At 38.4% G+C, this 10,373-nt stretch overlaps 1 pseudogene; it reads right to left on the reverse strand.

Annotated features, from left to right (window-relative positions):
- Nucleotides 1-1,040: 1,040 nt before the first annotated feature.
- On the reverse strand, nt 1,041-1,159 carry LOC132046146 (5S ribosomal RNA; annotated as a pseudogene).
- Between the last annotated feature and the right edge of the window lie 9,214 nt (nt 1,160-10,373).

The following is a 10,373-nucleotide window of genomic DNA, read 5'->3' on the forward strand; positions in this document are numbered from 1 at the left end:
TCATTATCCTCTCGCTTGTCCTTGGTGATTGTTGGATTTTTCTTGTCTTCCCTTCTTCTTCTCTCCTTTCCTTTTGAACATCCCATTAGTGTACCTTTCCTACTTTAATTCTCAAACCTTCCTTGAGTTTCTTCCTCCCCGAGCGCCCTTCTCCACTTGTTATTTTATAGTATCAACCCTGAAGTTCATGAGATATTCCTTTAAACGTGCAAATTCGTTCTATTCTTAAATCATCTTTTAGGAAAGCTTCTATGTTTCCGAGGCAACCGTGTCAGTATGACTACACATTTATCCCTTTATATACCTCTCGAGAGCTGGAAATCTCTTAGTATCATTGCAAGGCCTGATCATTCTCTCTCTTACTTCACATCCCTATTTGTGGTTACTATCCTTTAGTCCCACTTTTCGAAGTCTGTTCTCTGACCCCACACATTTATCTTTTGTTCCATACTACCGTACTTTATCCCTTTCGCATGCCTACCTTCGAATTTTATCCAAATAGTCCCTTGCCTTGCCCGTCGTCTCTCTTGGCAGCTTCACTCACCCTCGTTTCTTACACTTTTTTTCCTTTTCTCAAGAAATTCTAATCTCTTTACTTTCTATATACTCACTTTCTTCCTTTCCCTGATGTTATTGCATTAGGACTTTCCAACTCTAACCTGTAGTGAAAATAACATCAACTTACCTTGTAACATTTGTACCACTTTTGTCACTTGAACTTCATTACCGTGTTCGATTAGTGCCTTCAGTATATAGCAACGTCGGTTGCTGGGACACACATATCGGTTCTCGCAGCCACATATGGGATGTCATACACATATATATATATATATATATATATTTACTAACGCCTCGCTTATAAAGTATTTCCAAATACTATTCGAACTTATCCTAATTCTAGAGCTGTGATGCACCTTCTTTCTCTTTGCCGGTCTAGTCCGCCTCATCCTTCGCGATCTTTTAGGGTTTCCAACCACTCCACATACTCCAATTTCCCTTAGGTTACTCTAGTTTCTCATCTATATCTTATGTCTGAATTTATAGGACTCTTAGTATACTTCCCAAGGGGTCACCCATCCTAGTATTACTCTCACCCCAGCACGCTTAACCTTGGAGTGCTAATGGGATCCGGTGCGTTAGTGCTGGTACGATCGCTCAACATTCTCATATTCACATTGAAATCATAAGCTTGGGCCTTTTAAACATGAAATCATCATCATCATATATGACATAGAAATATACTCATCATTGTGAAAACATGCCCATCGTTGTTGTCATAAGAGCTTACGGAATCATAAATCTCTGATTTGAAAAATACGGACATTTTGGAAAGCATCTATGGATTATCAGGAAAGGAGTCATGCCTTTGAATCATGAACTTCTAACTTGTGGAAGTATGGAGGTTATGAAAATATGTAAGGAATTATAACATAGGAATTTCTAGAATAGAATCATCGTCATCATAAAACATGCTTATCTTTAGCATCATAAGAACTCTATGATTCATGTGTCTCTAGATTTTGAGAATAAGAACATTCTTGTAAAACATTTATGGATTCACAGAAAGGGATCATGGGACATTTGGAAAACATCTATTGGATTCATAAGAAAGGAATCATGCCTTTAGAAGAAAAGGACTAGCCTTAACATACCTGAAAATTCACGTCTCGGCTCTTCCACCTATTTCCGGTCTCGCAATCTACATATAAGATCATTCATGCTATAATTAGTTCCATTGTTATATACTTGTCCTAAGCCTCCAAATAAATCTTTCTAGAATCAGCCGAAATTTCGGCAGCATCTCCTCTGTTTATATGCCTAGCCCAAAATCGTAATTCAGCAACCAACAATAACAACATCAATACCAACATTAACAACATCACTTTCAATACTAACATATGCCATAAAACAGCCCACACGCTATTTTCCAACTTCCATAACTAACCAACTTATTATACAATTATTTAACGACTTTGTCTCCGAGAATAAATCGGTATTAACGTAAATAGAAAGAGATTCATACCTTATTCTTGTTAAAACAGCAATATCCTCGATATCCACTCTAAAATCCACCGCAAAACAATACTAGAATCACAACCATGCGTTATCTAGGCCTTGATTAACACTTCGCCACTTGAAAATCACTCAAACTCTCAACTTTTTCTATGACAAAATTTCCCTTTGTGTTGCTGCTCTAAAATCTGATTATTATTATTTTTGTGAAAAAAATGGGGGGTTTTCCCCTTTTATAAGGTTCAAATTCGGGTCGGGTCACTGTAGCAGGTCGGATCAGAAGTATCGTAGCACGCATTCTCGCTTTGTCAGCCGAACTTGTAACGTCCATAATTCTCTACTCCAATGTCCTATAGATGAGAAATTTGTTGCATTGGAAACTAGACCTGACGAACTTCATTTTCGGCTTTTGAAACACCTTAAAACACTTCATATGCTAAGAGATATTCTTCCCTCAAGTTGGACAAAAATTTTCACACGAAACCTTACCTATCCTTTCTCTAAAGTCGTACTACTCCATTTCTTCCATTCATTTCCTTATAAAATCTTCCGGTATACCTTATATACATCCTTCACTCATTAAATATACTTAATAATGCTTGCTTATATTCCAAAGTGATTTTACTTAACCATAACTCAACGTACTTATATTTAAAATTTGATAAGTGATTCTTCGAAGATACGGGGTGTAACAGTATCGGTCGTTGTGTTATCATCTAATGTAGGCTAGACTATGTGTAATCACCTGTGATTTATGGTAAATGTGTCTTGTCCATGACTTATAGCAAGTCCTAGAACCATTATGATTAAGGCATTTGAGTGTGAATTCTGTTTCCCTTTTTGGTTTGCTCAAGGCTGGTTTTCTTGACTGAATTTGTTACCTATACACATAGTGTTCATAACTTGTTTTGTTGTCTCATGTCACAAGTCCTTCACCTAGGAATAGTCTACTCCTAAATGTGCAGAATCCGATAAAAAAGGGGAAAAGTGAAAATAGAAAGAAGTGATTAACTGTAGGAACTATGGGATTAAGTCCTCATTTAAAGACTAGTTAGAGTTAATCTAGTTGACAACTATGTAATAGGATGGGCTATTAATCTGTAGCTTAGTCATGATCATGTTGAAACTAAAAAATAGAATGAAATGGTGTCTAAGAGAGAGGTCTGTTCTCTTATTTGTGATTTCTTCTTGTTGGTACTGCCGTATTAGTTATTTTACTTAAATGGTGGAGTAAATTAATTATGAAAAATAGATTGATATGCTATACTCTTGCATCTGTGTTGCTTTTCATCCATGTATGGATATTAATTCGGTAAGTGGTCATAAGTATTCCAATTTTATGAGTTTAAGTGTTAAAAGAAGAATGAAAGGAAATAGTTTGGTTCTGATTTGTCCAATACTTGAATGGTTTGGGGACTAAGGCTTTTTCCTTGAAACATGAATTCTTTCTTTGCTTTCCTGTGTGTATAAGGGGTTGATGTAATAATAATAACCCCTGGTTTTCAAGCTGCCTAGGCTTAAAGATAGACACAGATAGAAAGAAAAACCTTATGATTCTAGTCTAATAAAAGAAGAGTATGGAAAGATAGAAAAAAAAAACAGAAAATAGTAGTTGAGAACTTAAGAAAAGCATTTGTCTTTGATCTGTAAACTATCCAGTCTCTTTTGGTATGTGAAAAAGGGTAATAAAAGATCACATGTGTGGGGGTTGAGGTTGAAAACCACTTGGCTAGGTGGGGAAGGCCTTTTAAAGACAACTTAGGAGAGGATTGAGAAACGGTCAAGCATTGCTTGACCCATAGTATCTTTTCTCCCAAATAAAAGATTTTCATGGCATCCCTCTCAAGCCTATGGGGGGTATAACATCCTACTGTTACACCTCGTATTTTGTACATTTGAATATTCCGAGTTAATGGCGGGAAGAAAAGGACAAGGTTACAATTTTGTTAGAATGTATGAGTTGCGTATTCATCGTTTTATTGGAATGGAGCATTAAGGGTAAATTTAGGATAAGGAGAAATTGGAGGCTAAAAGTTGGAAAAATAATTTCATGAAATGGCCAAGGTGTCCATGTTGGCCAATTAATTTGAGCCATTAAAAAGGGATAGGTGTTTATCTTATATTGCAAGACATGCATGTGTGTGGGCAAGGGTTGACCAAGTCAAGAAGTATTCATCTTTTACTATATAAGGAAATTTCTAGAAAATTAAAGAAAATTGGAGAAAATAAAGAGGGGCATAATCGGCCACCTCTCCCTCTCTCTATATATATGTGGGCATGTGATGAAAAAAAAATAAGACAAGTATTCATCTTTTATTACTCTAGAAACATGAAGAAAGATGAAGAGAAAACAAGAAGGAGAAGGCACGGCCAAGAGGGGCTGGCTCGGCCAGCCCCATAAAATGGATCATGAAAATTATTTTCTTCAAGTTTTCATACTAAATGGAAGGTCCTCTATCATATGGAGTGGTTTTTGGAAGAGGAAAACCATTTGTTTTGCAAGGAGCATGTCCTAGCCGAGAGGAAAGATTGAAGAAAAAAAAGGTAAGGTTTCATCTCTTTTGTGTGTTGTGAGTGGTTTATGTATGTTGTAAGGTGTAGAAAGGAATGAAATTCATGAAGGGTTGCATGTTGAGTCTTGGCCGTGTGAATTGTATTGTGGCCGTGTGTGTGTGTGTGTTGTTGTGTAGGATTGAAGAACTAATCGTATTTAGCATGTTGGGTGTTGTTGTAATATGTAGAAATGGATGAAAACCATGGAATTTGCATGTTGTTGTGGTGGTTGAAAGTGGGCTGATTTGGAGTAGGTATGTGGAATTAATGTTATCTAGTATTTTGGTCGTCGTCGTTATAAATTCTATGACGTAAAATGAAGGTTTAATGATTCATGTTGAAGTTGTAGTGTTGCGGGCTGTTTTGGAAGATTTGTATGATTTTAATATAGTTTCTTGGATTTATGGAAATAATGTTGTATAAGTTGCTTGGAATGTTCTTAAATCGTGTTTGAATGATTTCGGGTTAATACTTGAACGTATGATCAATGAAGTTGGCTTGGTTGTATGCGGTCTATTTGGAATATAAATGGGATATGGATGAACTATGTAAAGAAGAATTGCTAGTGTTAGAATGCGTTTGAAATTATTTATCGATGTTGTTGGAATGATTGTTGGTTTGGTTGTTGATTGAAATTGGCCAAGTTGAACTTGGTGGGATGGAGTATTTATAGGGGAAGTCTTTGCCGAAATTTTGGTAGATAAGTGTTACTTCGAAACTCAACTTCTATAATGCTAATTACTGTTTGGTAAATGTGACCAAATTGTAGATTCTGGTGAATTTAGAGCTCGAGTTTGGAGTAGCGGAAAAGGCGGAAAAGGTATGTAAGGCTTTACTCTTCCTTCTTTGGCATGTCCTAGACATAATAGGTTTGGATACGAGCCTCGGGGACTACTCTGTCTCTAGAAACCTAAGTTTGAATTTGACCACTATTCATTCAATAGAATTGAATTAGGCTTTCTATGTTTCATTGGAAAGGTAGCTTGAATATATGCAACTTCCACCGACGGCACCGGAATGTCCCAAAACCTTGCTAGGTAACTTTGTTAAGCCTAGGATTCTAAGGCAAGTATTCCTTCTAGAAATTCGTAAATGTCCTCCAGGATGTCCATATGTTACAAAGACCAAATCTTAAGAGGTTGAAAGCCTTTATGCCTGAAACGGTGAAAATGGCCTTATAATGATAACAATGACGTCGAATATGAAGAAATGCCTATGATGAATATGTCGACGATACGTTTCTACCACGAATGTATTTACGTGAGACGTGTTAAAAGCGTCAATAACGTTCCCATTTTCAAATGTTAGAAGTAATGGTTCTAAGGCCTGATTTTCTTTTTAAAAAAGTTTGCAAATATTTTCCAAAGTATTCATTTTTCTCCAAAAACCAAGTTTGATGATTTTGTAAGCTTTTATGACTAAAACGATGAACATGATTCTATGATGACAAGGATAATGCCAGATATGAGAAAATGTCTATGACAAATACGCCAAGGATATGTATATGCACATGGGATGGGGGAAGGGATACATGGGGGAAATGGGAAGGGAAACATGTTTCATTGCCACCTGGTCAGCTGGCTTATCATCCCGGACGCGGGATGCCCGGACGCGGGATATATGGGCGAGCCGAGGTATTTCGGCGCTATGTGGGCGAGCCGACGTTGTTCGGTGCTATGACATGACATGACATGATATGATATGACATGATATGATATGATATGACACGATATGCTACGCTATGCTATGATATGATATGACACGCTATGCTATGACATGACACGCTATGCTATGACATGAGACGCTATGCTATGACATGATACGCTATGCTATGACATGATACGCTATGCTATGATATGATACGCTACGCTATGATATGATACGCTGTGATATGATATGACACGCTATGATATGATACGACATGATATGATATGCTATGATATAACATGATATGATACAAGGTCTACTTTCAATGTATATGGAAAAGAAATGTTTTTTTTTTCTAAAAAGGAAAGACAAGCATGCATGGTATCCAGCCAAAGAGGCATTCACGTGTGCAGGTTATCCTTTTACCTCATCACACGTTCTATGATCCCAGGGTATTCATACATACGTTCCTGTTGTATTGTTTGTCATGCCTTACATACTCAGTACATTGCTCGTACTGACCCCTCTTCTTCGGGGGCTGCGTTCATGCCGCGCAGTACACCTGTGTGAGTGAAGACTTTGAAGGTGATCCGGCGGGATTGGCGAGCTCCATTTTCTTTAGTGCCGCCGAGTCGTTGTATACGTGTGCTATGGTATCTGATTATGTTAGAGACTTTGCAGACAGAGTCATGTATATAAGATGTCCGTTGTGAGCGGCTCTATAAGCCGTCGTATTGCTATACATGATATTGCAGATTTTGTACGGTCGCAAGTTATGCTGATTTGAAAGATATAAAATATGTTCGTTTTTCGAAATTTTTTTAATATGCATTCATGAACTGGTTAAGGGCCCATTATGACTACGAGTACTATGACAGTCAGAGGGTTCGCTCGGCCCTAAGTAAGGGTCGGGTGCCCATCACACCCTATCAGAAATTGGGGTGTGACACCTACCTTTGCACCTTTTGTGTTTCCTTGTCATTCTGTTAAGGTTATTGAATCCTAAAGAATGAAACTTCTTGTACACTTATTAGTTGTTCACTAGGACTAATAGTTTCACGCCCCAAAACCCACCCTAGACGTGACCAGCATCCGACGTCCTGAGCAACATCAAAGAAACCTAAAAGATGCAATAATAACACTTGAACCCGCCAGGTTCAATAATCATCTCCAATAGTTTATTAAATAAATTCAAACAAATCATGAGATATGAATTAAATTAGCGGAAGTCTTTAATATTATAAAACTTAATCAAACGTACCACATGCCCAAGAGTTAAACAACTCGACAACTACCCACAAGAATGTATACTATGGAGCTTCTAAGACAAAGGACGCAGCCCGCTAAAATGCTCAAATAATGAATAAATATAATGAGGGTTTCCCACGAATGAACATGTGGGCTCACCAAGTCAGCAGCAATATCAAGTCTTTCCTAAGGGCCTGAAGTCTCAAGCACCTGCTCTTCCCCGCTACCTAACATACCATCAAAAACAACAATGGTATGCCTAAGTACTTTGTACTCAGTGAGTGCCTCGGGGACAACAAGTAATACGAAAATAGAGTACACTAATACTTAAAGAAATAAGTTCTGAAAATCATGTGAAATCAATGTAAAAGCAGTTATTCAACTGGTGTATCTCAGTAAGCATTATTAAAACCGATTAAGAAGCCTCTTGTCAAGTTACAACTTTCAAATATGTCATTCAAATTGATCATGATTATCAACAACAATTCCATGAAAGAATAAGAATATCACACATGCCAGTACAGGCCCAAGAATCAATCACATCGAAGGGATGACCGTAGAGGTTCCTTAAACACAACGAACCACACCAGAATATATTATTCTCAGTGGCTATCCTTCCTCCCGAACAGTTAGGCATAAATCGCACTCCGGGTAACGAACCCGATAGTGGCCACTCTCCCTCCCGAATGGCTAGAAAATTACCATACTAAGATCCATAGTGGTTACCCTTCCTCCCAAGTAGCTAGGCCAAACAAAACAATAAAGTTCATAGTATAGAAGTTTGTCACGCCCCAAAACCCACCCAAGACGTGACCAGCATCCGACGTCATGAACAACATTGGAAGAACCTAAATAACACAGTAATAATACTTGAACCCGCCAGGTTCAACATTCGCCTCCAACAGTTTATAAAATAAATGTAACAGATCATGAATGTATGAATTAAATCAGCGGAAGTCTTTATTTATCAAATACTTAGTGAAATGTAATAACATGCCCGAGAGTTAATCAATAACTCAACAACTACCCACAAGAATGTATACTATGGATCTTTTAGGATAAAGAGTTAATAGTTTGACTCATCGGGACGCAGCCCAAAACTAATAATGAAAGAACGAATAAATAGGGTGTCCCACGAATGAACGTGTGGGCTCACCAATTCAGCAAAAACAACAAGTCCTTCCTAAGCGCCTGAAGTATCAAAAACCTGCTCTTCTCCGTTACCTAACATACCATCAAAAACAATAATGGTATGCCTGAGCACTTCGTACTCAGTGAGTGTCTCGGGGACAACAAGTAATACGAAAATAAATTATAATAATACATAAAGAAATCAGTTCTGAAAAGATAATATAAAAACAGTCACTACTAGAAAACTGGCCTGTGGCAACACCACAAAAATCGTTGCCATAGATATGAAAACCGTTGCAGTAGACCTATTGCAACAATTTGGGGGGTCGTTGCCTACCAAAGTGTTGCTATAGGTCTATTGCAACGGTTTTCTGCAACGGTTAACCAACCGTTGCTGTAGAGTATCTATGGCAATGGTTATGCATCTATATATTACAACGCTTATTAGAGGCTAGTGCAACAGCTAACAACCGTTGCTATAGGTATACTGCAACGGAACCAAACCGTTGCTACAGGTTTAGTGCAACGTGTCACACCCCTACTTGATGGGGCATGATGGGCACCCGACTCTTACTTAGGGCCGAGCGAACCCACTGATCCTCGTGATACTCATAATCTTACTGGACTCTTAAATCGTGAAATGAATGCATAATGGAAGCTTTTCAAAGAACAACATGCTTTTCGTCTTTCTCAAATCAAGTAAAATTCATAATCATATGAAATCTGTAACATAATGCATAATGATACATCGGTTTACAGAGCCGCTTACAAGACTGACATGCTGTATACGTGACTCTTTCTGCAAAGTCTCTAACATGAACCAAGATACCATAACATAGATACTCTGAGTCGATAGCACTCCGGAAGGAAATGGAGCTCGCCAATCCAGCTGGAACATCTCCTACTCATCTGCATACACCTGCGTGGCATGAAACGCAGCCCTCGAAGAAAGAGGGTCAGTACGGAATATGTACTGAGCATGTAAAGCATGAAACACAGTAAACAGGATCATACTGCAATAAGGAGTATAGAAAATCGTAAGGCTTGCCTTTGAAACATAAATCATGCATGTCAATATCATACTTAACCCGTTATGGGACTGAGTGACATAAGTAAATAATCATCATGTACGTATGCATGTATAACGTGTCCCGGCCCTCTAGTGAGGGACTCGGTAAATAAAATCATCATATACATGTACATATAACGTGCCCCGGCCCTCTAGTGAGGGACGCGGTGAAATAATCATATATATACCGTACCCGGCCCTCTAGTGAGGGACTCGGTGAATGGAATCATCATATGCCATCCTGGCCAGCATCCCCATATCATCATATCATATAACGTGCCCCGGCCCTCTAGTGAGGGACGCGCGGTGAATATCATCATATACATATAACGTGCCCCGGCCCTCTAGTGAGGGACGCGGTGAATAATGCAGTGGAGTTGTGCACGAATACATGTCCTGGCCCGGGACGCAGTGAAAGAAGTAATAACAGCTCGCACGAGCAGAGTAGTGAGAAACCATATGCATATAAATCAACTTTTAAGACTCAATAGATAAGAAGACAAATCAACGCTCGAGTATCAAACGATAGTCATATTAAATCCGTTCTAATTGCCATTAGGACTACGTTAAAGAGAATCTTAGAGATCATAGATATGTGTCAAACCAATCTGAGCCGGCCCATGAAAGTTACGGGCATTATACATTAGAGAACACTTTACGAACATATCAAAGCAATCCGAGCCCGTTCATGAAAGTTACGGACATTATTCAT

Source organism: Lycium ferocissimum, unplaced genomic scaffold, assembly GCF_029784015.1.
Source record: "Lycium ferocissimum isolate CSIRO_LF1 unplaced genomic scaffold, AGI_CSIRO_Lferr_CH_V1 ctg9629, whole genome shotgun sequence".
Lineage (NCBI taxonomy): Eukaryota > Viridiplantae > Streptophyta > Magnoliopsida > Solanales > Solanaceae > Lycium > Lycium ferocissimum.